The sequence below is a fragment of the Pongo pygmaeus genome, chromosome 1 (genome assembly GCF_028885625.2).
Source record: "Pongo pygmaeus isolate AG05252 chromosome 1, NHGRI_mPonPyg2-v2.0_pri, whole genome shotgun sequence".
NCBI classification, from domain to species: domain Eukaryota; kingdom Metazoa; phylum Chordata; class Mammalia; order Primates; family Hominidae; genus Pongo; species Pongo pygmaeus.
In genome coordinates this window covers 135,802,329-135,817,397 of record NC_072373.2, presented here as the reverse complement: position 1 = coordinate 135,817,397, position 15,069 = coordinate 135,802,329, and the positions used below count along the sequence as shown (strand labels likewise).

Below are 15,069 nucleotides of genomic sequence, written 5' to 3'. Positions count from 1 at the left end.
CAATTAAACTTCTTTTACTATTATTATTATTGTAATACTTTAAATTCTAGGATACATGTGCACAACTTGCAGTTTTGTTACATAGGCATACATGTGCCATGTTGGTTTGCTGCACCCATTAACTCGTCATTTACATTAGGTATTTCTGCTAATGCTATCCTCCCCCAGCTCCCCACCTCACAACAGGCCCTGGTGTGTGATGTTCCCCACCCCGTGTCCATGTGTTCTCATTGTTCAACTAGCACTTATGCGTGAGAACATGCGATGTTTGGTTTTCTGTCCTTGTGATAGTTTGCTGAGAATGATGGTTCCCAGCTTCATCCATGTCCCTGCAAAGGACATGAACTCATCCTTTTTTATGGCTGCATAGTATTCCATGGTGTATATATGCCACATTTTCTTTATCCAGTCTATTATTGATGGACATTTGGGTTGGGTCCAAGTCTTTGCTATTGTGAATAGGCCCGCAATATACATATGTGTACATGTGCCTTTATAGTAGCAAGATTTATACCCCTTTGGGTATATACCCAGTAATGGGATTGCTGGGTCAAATGGTGTTTCTAGTTCTAGATCCTTGATCCACACTGTCTTCCACAATGGTTGAACTAATTTACACTCCCACCAACAGCGTAAAAGCATTTCTATTTCTCCACATCCTCTCCTGCATCTGTTGTTTCCTGACTTTTTAATGATCGCCTTTCTAACTGGTGTGAGATAGTATCTCATTGTGGTTTTGATTTGCGTTTCTCTGATGACCAGTGATGATGAGCATGTTTTCGTATGTATGTTGGCTGCATAAATGTCTTTTTTTGAGAAGTGTCTGTTCATATCTTTTGCCCACTTTTTGATGGGGTTGTTTGTTTTTTTCTTGTAAATTTGTTTAAGTTATTTGTAGATTCTGGACATTAGCCCTTTGTCAGATGGGTAGATTGCAAAAATTTTCTCCCATTCTGTAAGTTGCCTGTTCACTCTGATGATGGTTTCTTTTGCTGTGCAGAAGCTCTTTAGTTTAATTAGATCCCATTTGTCTATTTTGGCTTTTGTTGCCATTGCTTTTGGTATTTTAGTCATGAAGTCTGCCCATGCCTATGGCCTGAATGATATTGCCTAGGTTTCCTTCTAGGGTTTTTATGGTTTTAGGTATTAAATTTAAGTCTTTAATCCATCTTGAGTTAATTTTTGTATAAGGTGTAAGGAAGGGATCCAGTTTCAGCTTTCTACATATGGCTAGCCAGTTTTCCCAGTACCATTTATTAAATAGGGAATCCTTTCCCCATTGTTTGTTTTTCTCAGGTTTGTCAAAGATTAGATAGTTTTAGATGTGTGGTGTTATTTCTGAGGCCTCTGTTCTGTTCTGTTCTGAGGTCTATATCTCTGTTTTGGTACCAGTACCATGCTGTTTTGGTTACTGTAGACTTGTAGTATAGTTTGAAGTCAGATAGCGTGATGCCTCCAGCTTTGTTCTTTTTGCTTAGGATTGTCTTGGCTATGTGGGCTCTTTTTTGTTTCCATATGAAATTTTAAGTAGTTTTTCCAATTATGTGAAGAAAGACAGTGGCAGCTTGATGGGGATGGCATTGAATCTATAAATTAACTTGGGCAGTATGGCCATTTTCACGATATTGATTCTTCCTATCCATGAGTATGGAATGTTCTTCCATTTGTTTGTGTCCTCTTTCATTTTGTTGAGCAGTGGTTTGTAGTTCTCCTTGAGGAGTTCCTTCACATCCCTTGTAAGTTAGATTCCTAGGTATTTTATTCTCTTTGTAGTAATTGTGAATGGGAGTTCACTCATGATTTGGCTCTCTGTTTGTCTGTTATTGGTGTGTAAGAATGCTTGTGATTTTTGCATTGATGTTCATCAGGGATATTGGTCTAAAATTCTCTTTTTTCGTTGTGTCTCTGCCAGGGTTTGGTATCAGGATGATGCTAGCCTCATAAAATGAGTTAGGGAGGATTCCCTCTTTTTCTATTGATTGGAATAGTTTCAGAAGGAATGGTACCAGCTCCTCTTTGTACCTCTGGTAGAATTCGGCTACGAATCTGTCTGGTCCTGGATTTTTTTTGATTGGTAGGCTATTAATTATTGCCTCAATTTCAGAACCTGTTATTGGTCTATTCAGGGGTTTATAGTATTCTCTGATGGTAGTTTGTATTTTCTGTGGGATCAGTGGTGATATCCCCTTTATCATTTTTTATTGCGTCTATTTTATTCTTTTCTCTTTTCTTCTTTATTAGTCTTGCTAGTGGTCTATCTATTTTGTTGATCTTTTCAGAAAACCAGCTCCTGGATTCATTGATTTTTTGAAGAGTTTTTTTGTGTCTGTGTCTCCTTCAGTCCTGCTATGATCTTTGTTATTTCTTGTCTTCTGTTATCTTTTGAATTTGTTTGCTCTTGTTTTTCTAGTTCTTTTAACTGTGATGTTAGGGCATCAATTTTAGATCTTTCCTGCTTTCTCTTGCGGGCATTTAGTGCTATAAATTTCCCTCTACACACTGCTTTAAATGTGTCCCAGAGATTCTGGTACATTGTGTCTTTGTTCTTATTGGTTTCAAAGAACAACTTTATTTCTGCCTTCATTTCGTCACTTACCCAGTAGTCATTCAGGAGCAGGTTGTTCAGTTTCCATGTAGTTGTGCAGTTTTGAGTGAGTTTCTTAATCCTGAGTTCTAATTTGATTGCACTGTGGTCTGAGAGACAGTTCGTTGTAATTTCTATTCTTTTACATTTGCTGAGGAGTGTTTTACTTCCAATTATGTGGTCAGTTTTAGAATAAGTGTGATGTGGTGCTGAGAAGAATGTATATTCTGTTGATTTGGGGTGGAGAGTCCTGTAGATGTCTATTAGGTCCACTTGGTCCAGAGCTGAGTTCAATTCCTGGATATCCTTGTTAATTTTTTGTCTTGTTGATCCAATATTGACAGTCAGGTATTAAAGTCGCCCATTATTATTGTGTGGGAGTCTAAGTCTCTTTGTAGGTCTCTAAGAACTTGCTTTATGAATCTGGATGCCCCTGTATTGGGTGCATATATATTTAGGATAGTTAGCTCTTCTTGTTGAATTGATCCCTTTACCATTATGTAATGGTCTTCTTTGTCTCTTTTGATCTTTGTTGGTTTAAAGTCTGTTTTATCAGAGACCAGGATTGCAACCCCTGCTTTTTTTTTTTTTGATTTCCATTTGCTTGGTAGATCTTCCTCCATCCCTTTATTTTGAGCCTATGTGTGTCTTTGCACATGAGATGGGTATCCTGAATACAGCACACTGAGGGGTCTTCACTCTTTGTCCAATTTGCTAATCTGTGTCTTTTAATTGGGGCATTTAGCCCATTTACATTTAAGGTTAATATTGTTATGTGTGAATTTGATCCTGTCTTTATGATGCTAGCTGGTTATTTCACCTGTTAATTGATGTAGTTTCTTCATAGTGTCGATGGTCTTTACAATCTGGCATGTTTTTGCAGTGGCTGGTACTGGTTGTTCCTTTCCATGTTTAGTGCTTCCTTCAGGGGCTCTTGTAAGGCAGGCCTGGTGATGACAAAATCTCTCAGCATTTGCTTGTCTGTAAAGGATTTTCTTTCTCCTTCACTTATGAAGCTTAGTTTGGCTGGATATGAAATTCTGGGTTGAAAATTCTTGAATTTTGGTCCTACTCTCTTCTGACTTGTAGGGTTTCTGCCAAGAGATCCACTGTTAGTCTGATGGGCTTCCCTTTGTGGGTAACCCGACCTTTCTCTCTGGCTGCCCTTAATATTTTTTCCTTCATTTCAACCTTGGTGAATCTGACAATTTTGTCTCTTGGGTTGCTCTTCTTGAGGAGTATCTTTGTGGTGTTCTCTGTATTTCCTGAATTTGAATGTTGGCCTGCCTTGCTAGGTTGGGGAAGTTCTCCTGGATAATATCCTGAAGAGTGTTTTCTAACTTGTTTCCATTCTCCCTGTCACTTTCAGATACACCAATCAAATGTAGATTTGGTCTTTTCACATAGTCCCATATTTCTTGGAGGCTTTGTTTGTTTCTTTTCACTCTTTTTTTCTCTAATCTTGTCTTCTCTCTCTATTTCATTAATTTGATCTTCAGTCACTGATATCCTTTCTTTTGCTTGATCAAATCGGCTATTGAAGCTTGTGTATGCTTCACAAAGTTCTCGTGCTGTGGTTTTCAGCTCCATCACGTCATTTAAGCTCTTCTCTACACTGGTTATTCTAGTTAGCCATTCGTCTAACCTTTTTTCAAGGTTTTTAGCTTCCTTGCGATGAGTTAGAATGTGGTCCTTCAGCTCGGAGAAGTTTGTTATTACTGACCTTCTGAAGCCTACTTCCGTCAACTTGTCAAACTCATTCTCTGTCCATTTTTGTTCCCTTGCTGGCAAGGAGTTGTGTTCCTTTGGAGGAGAAGAGACATTCTGGTTTTTGGAATTTTCAGGCTTTCTGCTCTGGTTTCTTCACATCTTTGTGGTTTTATCTACCTTTGGTCTTTGATGTCGGTGACCTACGGATGGGGTTTTGGTGTGGATGTCCTTTTTGTTGATGTTGATGCTATTTCTTTCTGTTTGTTAGTTTTCCTTCTAACAGACAGGCCCCTCAGCTGCAGGTCTGTTGGAGTTTGCTGGAGGTCTGCTCCAGACCGTGTTTGCCTGGGTATCACCAGCGGAGGCTGCAGAGCAGCAAATATTGCTGCCTGATCCTTCCTCTGGAAGCTTCGTCTCAGAGGGGCACCTGCCTGTATGAGGTGTCTGTTGGCCCCTACTGGGAGGTGTCTCCCAGTCAGGTTACACGGGGGTCTGGACCCACTTGAGGAGGCAGTCTGTCTGTTATCGGAGCTCGAACGCCATGCTGGGAAAACCACTGCTCTCTTCAGAGCTGTCAGACAGGGATGTTTAAGTCTGCAGAAGCTGTCTGCTGCCTTTTGTTCAGATATGCCCTGCCCCCAGAGGTGGAATCTAGAGAGGCAGTAGGCCTTGCTGAGCTGTGGTGAGCTCCGCCCAGTTTGAGCTTCCTTGCCGCTTTGTTTACACTGTGAGCATAGAACCACCTACTCAAGCCTCAGCAATGGCGGATTCCCCTCCCCCTATCAAGCTCCAGTGTCCCAGGTTGATCTCAGACTGCTGCACTGGCAGCGAGCAAGGCTCCGTGGGCATGGGACCCACCAAGCCAGGCACAGGAGGGAATCTCCTGGTCTGCCGGTGGCAAAGACCATGGGAAAAGCGCAGTAATTGGGCAGAAGTGTACCATTCCCTCAGGTAGAGTCCACTCACTGCTTCCCTTGGCTAGGAAAGGGAAATCCCCTGACCCTTTGCACTTCCTGGGTGAGGCGACACCCCGCCCTGCTTTAGCTCACCCTCCATGGGCTGCACCCACTGTCCAACCAGTCCCAGTGAGATGAACCAGGTACCTCAGCTGGAAATGCAGAAATCACTCATCTTCTGCGTCGATCTCACTGGGAGCTGTAGACCAGAGCTGTTCCTATTTGGCCATCTTGGAAGCTACCCACCTCTTTTCTTTATAAATTACACACCCTCAAGCAGTTGTTTATAGCAATGTGAGAACAGATGAATACAGATACAGATGAAGTTATGCATAGCAGGGGAGGTGTGAGGGAAAGGGTGCACAACTTCCATGCCCTCCATGGGTGTGCCACCCTCCAGGAACTTCCATGTGTTCAGCTATCTGGAAGCTCCCAAACTTAGTCCTCCAGGGATTTTATGAAGGCTTCATTACATAGGCATGATTTATTAAACCATTGGCCACTGGTGATTGACTTTATCTTCAGCCCCTCTCCCCTCTCCCAGTTAGAAGCTTAGGCTGAAAGTCCCAATCCTCTAATCGTGGCTTGGTCTTTCTGGTGACCAGCCTCCAACCAGAAGATACCTAGGGACTACCAGCCACTGGCCAATCATCACTGCGCAAAAAGATGTCATTGTAGAGTTTCTAAGGATTTTAGGAGTTGTATGCCAGGAAATAGGCTGAAGACCAAATATATATTTCACATATCACAGGTGCTGTTCAATAAAGGAGAAGGATTTGGGCAGAGTGTGGAATGGATAATATTAATCATGTAATTTGGAACATATTGAGTTGTGGGTATCGGTCAGACATGCAGCCAAAAGGGTCAGCAATTATATATACATACATGTGCACATACACACACACACACACACATATATATTTACAATATAAATATATATATATATGTATATATCTTTTGAGACAGAATCTTGCTCTGTTGCCCAGGCTGGAGTGCCATTGTGGCCCACTCTAGCCTCCATCTCCCAGGCTCAAGTGAAGTAGCTGGGACTACAGGCATGCACCGTAGCACCTGGCTAATTTTTTAAATTTATTTTTTGTAAAGACACTGTCTTGCTGTGTTGAGCAGGCTTATCTCATACTCCTGGGCTCAAGTGATCTCCACCGAGGCCTCCCAAAGTGCTGGGATTACAGGTGCAAGCCACTACACCTGGTCAGCAATTGGATATATTATTTTAGAACTTTGGAGCAAAATTTGGCCCCTAGACTTAGAGATGATAGGTGTATATGTTGTTCATGCTAGTGACCATTGGCAGTGAATAAGAACACCTAGATGAGTTAAGCAGAGGGCTAAATGGCAAGATCATTAAATGAGAAGATGAGAGGAGGGAAAAGGATGGAACCCTGGAAAATACTAACATTCAAGAGATAAGTGGAGGGGAGAAAATAATATTATCCTGGAAGGTAAGAAATGAAGAGTTTTGAGAAGAAAACAGGCAACAGTGTCAAATGCCCTTGAGCAGCCAAATAAGGCAAAGGCTGAAAATTCAATTATTTTGAGAAATTAAGGATTTATTGCTAACTGTGGCAAAAGCAGCTTCCGTAGACAGAGTGAGACCGAAAGATATTGGAGTGAATTAAGGTGAGAAAAGAGGTGAGAAAGGTAAAATGACAAATGTAGACCCTTCCTTTCAGTTCAAGAAGAAGGTTTGAAATTGTATTGCTAGGGGAAAGGAGAACATGTTGACTAGGGCCAACTAGAAGGATCGGAGGTAAGGTTGGAGATCTTAAAAGAATAGTGATACCAATTTGTATCTCATCTACCTTCATCAGCATCAGGTATAGGTTAGAGAAGGTGGGGAGCTGGGTTCACCAGGATTGGTATTTTGCCAAGTGGGTATATAGAAGAATGAGGAAGAATGGAATTGAGAGTGTTAAGCAAGAGAAAGATTGAAAGGATGGGGCTTTGTTTTTAGGCTGCCTAGAGAAGGAAATAAAAACTAGAGGAAGCTGAGAAATTGGGGTGAAGTAGAAGAAGAATCAAGGGGCATATTGACTTTGATGCAATTAAAAGCACACATTGATGAGAAGATTGTACTCAGACATTGTACAATTTAAATTGTAGCTTAAGATTTCAGAAATGGAGCAATTCTAATTGATGACAAGATCTAGGAAGTAATTTAGAGTGTAGGCTAGAAAAAACTAGATATCGGGAAAAGATTAATGATCTGTGAATCTTGGATACTTGCGTGTGCTTATATGTTGATGCGATGAATCCATTGGAGAGGGAGAATCTATCAGTCAGCAGGAAACAGATGAAATACCTACTCTAATTCTAATGTGGAATTCTAACTCCACACAATGTGGAATCTTCTAATTCCACATTGGGATATTTGAGGAAGGAACTACTTACAACAGTGCAGTTGCAATATAGAGAACCAACAGGATTGTAGAGAACCCTGAGGCAAGAAACAGTGGAACAATTACCTTAGATTTGAAAGGATGAGGGGGAGGAGCAATTACCAGAACGTGGAAGAAGGCTGTCTTGAGAGGACAATGACTTTGGTCAAAAGAAACAGCCAATCCAAGAAGACTTTTCTGGGAAGAAGGCAGAGGAATAAATATAGTAGTTCCCCTTATCCATGGTTTCTCTTTCCAAGGTTTCAGTTACCCATGGTCAACCACAGTCTGAGAATATTAAATGAAAAAATTCCAAAAATAAACAATTCACAAGTTTTAAATTGTGCACTATGCCAAGTAGCACAATGAAATCTTGCTCCATCCGGCCTGGGACGTGAATCATCCCATTGTCCAGCATATCCACGCTATTTACGCTCCCTGCCTGCTAGTCACTTAGTAGCTCTCTCAGTTAGCAGATCAACTGTTCAGGTGATATGGCAGTGCTTGTGTTCAAGTCACTCTTATTTCACTTAATAATGGCACCAAAGCACAAGAGTAGTGATGCTGGCATATTTTTATAATTGTTCTGTTTTATTATTAGTTATTGTTGTTAAACTCTTACTGTGCCTAATTTATAAGTTAAAAGTTACAGGTAAGTACATATAGGAAAAACATAGCATATATAGGGTTTAATGCTGTCTTTGCTTTCAGGGATCCACTAGGTGTCTTGGAACATATCCCCTGGATCAGGGGGGACTACTGTACTCTTATCTCATGTTCCTCTTTCTGTCAAGTACCTTGCTGGGGCTTCCCCATAGCCAAACCCCACCAGAAAGTAGAGGGCAAAGAAGTCTGTTGATACAGTTTATATAGACTTTGGCCTCTCCCAACACAGAGCTGGGTAGAGAAGGATGCAAAGTTGCTCTGGAGAGGCAAACAGAGAGCCATCCAGCCTAGTGAGATTAGAGACACAAGCTAGAGCAGGGCAAACTGATAATGCATATTTCTGACAAATTGGAAGAGATTGAGATTCAAGTCTCAGATAGTTGAATGGAACTTAAATAGGAACCATAACTTTGTTATTCTGAGAAGAGAGAAGTAGTAGAAAATGGGTTATATTTGCAGATAGCTTTTTATGGATTTCATTTATCTGTGAGGACATCTATTGAGACATAGTGCAGGGAGGATAAGAATGGTGAAAGTTTTGGCCAGGTCTGAGTTGTGTGACCATCCCTGGAGGAAGAGGACGCAGAGGAGAGGGAAGTCTTGTAATTGACAGGCTTTCCAGTGTCAAAGGGGTGAGTGAGAGGAAGTTTTCCCAAGCAAAATAGGAGTGTAGAGAAGACAGTAGCTGCAGATACCCATCATAGAGGTGAAGCAACACGTTGAGCCTGGCAGCAGCATGTGACAGCTCATTTGTTTTCTCAGAAAGACTGCTTTATATGACAATACTCATGGTATGTACATATTCCAATGAGTTCTTTAAAAGTCTCAGTACTTTTTTGTCACACATATTATTCAATTCTTAAGATTTTATGTAATGGCTAATGAGCGTTAAAAAGCAGCATTCTAGTGATGCTTCCAAGGACAACAGCTAACACTTCTTGAGCACTTATGTGAGCTGGGCACTATGCAAACTGCTTTCTATCCATAATGTTATCTGATTCTCATAACTGCTATGAAGTACTGAAGTAGGCAGTCACTTATTGCTGTTCTACTACCCATTCCCCTTTCTTTTTTCTTAGTAGTGCCCAGATTTTCTTTGGGGACAAAGGGGATCTTCCATTCTCAGCAACATTGCTAAAGAAGGGCAGATAGTTCCAGAGGGAGTTATGCTAGTCAGTCACCCATCTCCCTTGTCTCAATAACTGACTGGTCAGAGCTGAGCATGTGACATAGAGTGTTTCATCAGGAACTTGGGGGTTCTTGTTGGGAATGCTGGGACTCCCTCTTCCTCTGAGTTGCGTGTGGTATGAGCATGGGAGGCCTGGAACGGCTGCAGCAATGAGGGGAGCTGGCCTAAGGATGTGATGACCACACAGAAAAGGGCAGAGCTGAGAGAACTTTAGAGGTGCTGAACTTGGAGCCCAAATAACATAGTGAACCTCTAAATCCAGCCAGCTGGGGCAGCACTACCTCCAAACTGCAGTTCCATGAGCCAATAAAGCTCCTTCTGAGAAAGCTATCGATTTTCTCTGAGATGCCATTTTCAAAATGGTAATGATAAAAAGAATTTTGCTTGCTTATTTTTAGAGTTAAATGAAATAATATTCAGCAGCAAATATTGATACTCTAAATACTTGTCGTTCTTGTAGATTGTGACAGTGTACCATCCTGAATACACTTTCATGGGATTGATTAGTATGTAGCTCTTTCTAACTTATGTACGTATACTTTAGAAAGTTTTATACTGCACAAGTATAAAGAGGCTAAATTATTTTAAGTAATGTGCATTTAATGTTTTTCTATTAAAATATTATACCCATTATAGAAAATATAAATGGTCTATATAATTTATAGCTGTACTAAGTGATTATGGTCTTTCTATAGAGATTGAGCATTGGGTCTTTGTTCAGCATCTAAATTCTTCATTATTTATTGTTCCATGGGAAATTGCCTTGGCTTTGACTATTTTCAACTTTTAACGATTGCAAGAGCATTAGGCATTAGAGACATGAGGATTACCTGTATTTAAGTGGTCTCTCAATTTCTCTCTTTTTGTTTCTCAGATTCTTTCCTTAGGTTTGGGTTTATAGCATTTTACACAAAACAAGATAGGTGTGATCTTTAAAAGTTGTTTTTGGTTTTGTTTTTGCCTGCAATATATTCATTAAAACACCAAAGAGAAATGAGATACATTTCTGTTCTTATGGTTAAGGACCTATAATGCTATTTGTCACAAAAATAGAAAGATGGAAAAGTAGAAGAGTAATGAATGAGTTCATTTACATGGTTTCACATGCTTAATCTTGCAAACCCAACTCATGACAATAAATTTATGAAAACAAAACATTAAAAAACTTAGAAAGTAACAATAAACTATAAACACAATGCTACTGAAGCTCAGCTACAACACCACATTCTCAGCTCTAGTTTGGATGGAACACAAGTGTTTTAAATTGCATTGGGTGGAGGCCCTGGCAGGAAGGAAGCATCGGATATTGCTGGAACATATCTTTGTTTGAGCAACAGCTAATGAGAAAGGTCACCATTATGCTTTGCTTTCAAACACTGGGGCTGTTTTGAAATTAGTACTGCACATTTCATCACAAATGCTGGTTTATAACCATCGAGGTACATAATCCTGCAGTATTAATGTTGTTTTCTCCTAAGTGGCAAGTAAAATCCAAAACTTATGTTCTCACCACTGTTTTGATCGGTATGTCAGTAAAAGATAAAATGAGTTTCTATTTATGGACTCTGGGATTCCTGATTATTTACAAAATTCCAATCTTGAATTTAGAGGAAATTCAGCCTTCTAATTTTTTTCCTTCAGTTTTAGTGTTACTTGTACTCTTGTTAAACTCATCGCTGGCATTTGAAATGCAAGGCTTTTTGGACTTTGTTCCCTAACATTTATTGCATTTGTTTAGTGAATTATGTGAGTGGCACAGAAATCCTAAGAAAGAGCTTAACTTTTCTCTGCAAAGTGTTTGCTGACAAATGCGATAAACTTTAGAAGACCGCTTCTAGGAAGGGCTGACATATCGAGGACAGTAAAAACAGTAGTACCAGACATTTCTGTCACAATTTTTTCGGCGGTGGGGGGGGAACAGAAATCTATTAAATATCTCAGTTTATATTTTTGGTTCTCCGTGTTGGCTGGGCTGTTGTATTCCCATGTCCACAGCACGTTCCACTGTGGGAGCCTGGAGCTCTTAGAATAAACTTTGGGAAAGGCTAGGTCCACCCTCTGGGGATAAGGGAGCCAGAGGGAGGAAGGGGAGGGGGTAAAGGAAAAGGGAAGGGGGCGGCTGTCTTCCTGTGTTTGGATGACCTTTCCTTATGTTTATCTAGAGGGACTGGGCAGCCACGCTGTGTTTGGTGTCAGCCTGCCATGTTGTCCCATGTGATCTCTTTCTTAGCTTTATGTGTAGAGTGGACCTTTGCCTCTACTGGGAGAACTAGATTTAACTCTCTGAATTATAAAAGAAAAAAAGTGTACAAGTCTGTTAGGCCTAGAGATAGAAGTCTTATGAAGCATGTACATATGCCAGTGTGCAACAGATTCCCTAAGGGAAAGGCTTAGGCATCTCTTGGAGCCATCTGAAGGTGGGCCCACGTGTACTTCTTCCTTCTTGCTGACAGCTGGGCTGGAGGCTGTCTTGCTTCTCCTGAAGCCTCATCATTTAGTACAATGCCCTTCACTTGTGGGTATTCCTTACCTATTTCTTGAATGCATGAGTGAATGGATGAATACATGAGCAGAGTCACAGAGAGGTGACTGGGCAACAGGCAGTGAGGTTCCTACAATACTTAATTGATTTGCCAGTCCCTGGTCTAAGAGCCCTAAGTAGCTCCACTTTAAAGAAACCAGTTTCAAGCCTCTCTGTCTCACATTCCTGGTGGGTAAATCACTTGTTTCTTATGGGTGGGTGAGAATAACACCTCTGGTTTCCACCTTTCTTTTTCATTTTAGTGCTGACCTCATCTGACCTGACCTTAGCTTGAATGTTATTTTCCCAGAGAAGCTATCCCTTAATCATCCTACTCTTCTCTGCCTGAATTAAATCCCCCCGTATACCTCTTATTGATCTCTATTATCTTCATAGAATGTAATACAATTTTTAATTATATTCATGTGGGTGATAATCCATCCTATGTCTGATTTCTCCACTAGATTACAAACTTCTCGAAGATAGGGGACCATATTTATTTTCCCATCACTGTGTTCTTAGCACCTGGCATAATACCTGGCATATAGGTACTATGGCACATAGGCTTAATACCTGGCGTATAGGTCCTCTATACACATAAGCACTCAGCAAGCCTGTGTTCAATTAATGAATGAGCAGATTAATGAATAAATTATATTTGGAAGGAGAATTCATACCAGGTTACTGAGCAGGGTTGGGGATAAAGATCAGAGTCCAAAAGCCCTATCCCAATCAGACCTTGGACACACTAATGAGTTTGACATTCTGAAGAGGATGAAGTGCTTAGCAGACATAAGTGACATTGGCCATTTTACCTTTGGAAGCTAACTAGTAGTCTGGACTCCTGGGAGTACCAGAAACTTTCTCTTTTAACTCTACCCAAAGTAGCAACTTCTTCCACCTTCTCAGTAATAGCAGTATTCTTGGTTACCAGGTATCTGAACCACAGAAAGACTCTCGATGTTTTCCTCTTTTTCATGTCACACAGCTTCACAATACCTCTTCTTAGTTTTTTCCTTTCCATTCCCATGAGGGCCTTTTGATCTAGTGAATTAGTTGGTTTCTTTCCCTTGCAAGTTCCAGACACGCAATTCCAATTAGCTTAAAAGTAAAAACAGGGAATCACGTTGTAGGGAAGTTGATGGGGACAACTGGCTTCAGACGTGTCTAGATCCAGGGGCTCAGATGTTGCTCAGGACTCCACCTTTCTTGCCATCTCCCTGCTAAGTCCTGACTCACAATCTCCTCATAGCACCAGGAAGGACGCTGACTGCACCCATGTGACTGTTCCTGAATCTGTCACTGCAATGGGGAGGGAAGGAAGGCTCTGATTTATTGACCTGGGTAATATGTTCAGCTTTCTGCCCCTTGTATGGTGGCCAGGGGGGATGAGGGTACAGTCATAGACAGAGTTCCTCAAGGAAAAGAGGAATTGTGTTACCCAGATAAGCTGTGGAAGAGGTGCTGGATAATCAAAAACAATAGAATGACTTTCTGCAACAGCCATCCTGATCAAGGTGCAGTGCTAGGCCCTTAACCTACATGCATCAGGATATACAAGGGAAATGAGGCTGCACTGTGGAATCAGATTGCTTTGGCCCAAATCCTAGCTCTTTCTCTTACTCTCTCTCTTATTTTGGATGAGTTAACCCCTCTAAGTCCAGTTTTCTCATGATAAAACAGTGATGTAAAGTATTCAGTAGAATATTACTCAGCCTTAAAGAGGAAGGAAATTCAGTCTCTCAGCTCCTCCCATCAATAGATGGCCCAGTCTTTAGTGAGGCACCAGCCATGTCCCTGACACACCACGATGAAAGTGAAGGCCAGAGTAAATGGATTTGGCCACACTGGGCGCCTGGTCACCACGGCTGCTTTTAACTCTGGCCAAGTGGATATCATCACCATCAATGACCTCAACTACATGGTCTACCATGGAATCACATGGTTCCAGTATTATTCCACCCACAGCAAGTTCCACAGCACCATCAAGGCTGAAAATGGAAATCCCATCACCATCTTCCAGGAGTGAGATCCCACCAAAATCAAACAGAATGATGCTGGTGCTGATTATGTTATGGAGTCCACTGGCATCTTCACTACCATGGAGAAGGCTGGGGCTCACTTACAGGGGAGAGCCAAAAGGGTCATTACCTCTGCCCCCTCTGCTGATGCCCCCATGTTCATGATGGGCATGAGCCATAAGAAGTATAAAAACCTCAAGATCATCAGCAACGCCTCCTGCACCACCAGCTGCCTAACCCCCGGCCAAGGTCATCCATAATAACTCTGGCATCATGAAGCGACTCAGCATCACAGTCCATGCCATCACTGCTACCCAGAAGACTGTCATGGCCCTTCTGGGAAACTGTGGTGTGATGGCCATGGGGCTCTCCATTACGTCATCCCTGCATGTGTCTACTGGTGCTGCCAAGGCTGTGGGCAAGGTCATCCCCAAGCCGAACAGGAAGCTCAGTGGTGTGGCCTCCCATGTACCCACTGCCAATGTGTCAGTCATGGACCTGACCTGCTCTCTGGAGAAACCAGCCAAATATGATGACATCAAGGAGGTGGTGAAGTGGCATCAGAAGGGACCCTCAGGGGCATCATGGGCCACACTGAGCACCAGGCTGTCTCCTCCGACTTTAACAGTGACACCCACTCTTCCACCTTCAACACTGGGGCTGGCATTGCCCTCAACGGCCTCTTTGTCAGGCTCGTTTCCGGGTATGACAATGAATTTGGCTACAGCAACAAAGTGATAACCTTCATGATCCACATGGCTTCCAAGAAGTAAGAGCCCCCAGACCACTAGCCCCAACAAGAGCATGAGAGGAAGAGAGAAGCCTTTAGTTGCTGGGAAGTCACTGCCACACAGTCCTCCACCACGCTGAGAATCAACCTTCCTCATTGTTTCTACATCAGACACCCTGAAAAGGGGAGGACCTAGGGAGCCTGACCTTGTCAGATAACATTAATAAATTCCCCTGTACCCAGCCAAAAATAAAAGGAAAGAAATTCTGATATATGCTATAACATGGATGAGC

General features: G+C 41.7%; 1 pseudogene; it reads left to right on the top strand.

Annotated features, from left to right (window-relative positions):
• Window positions 1-13,835: 13,835 nt before the first annotated feature.
• LOC129043065 (glyceraldehyde-3-phosphate dehydrogenase-like) lies at window positions 13,836-14,819 on the top strand (annotated as a pseudogene).
• Window positions 14,820-15,069: the final 250 nt, after the last annotated feature.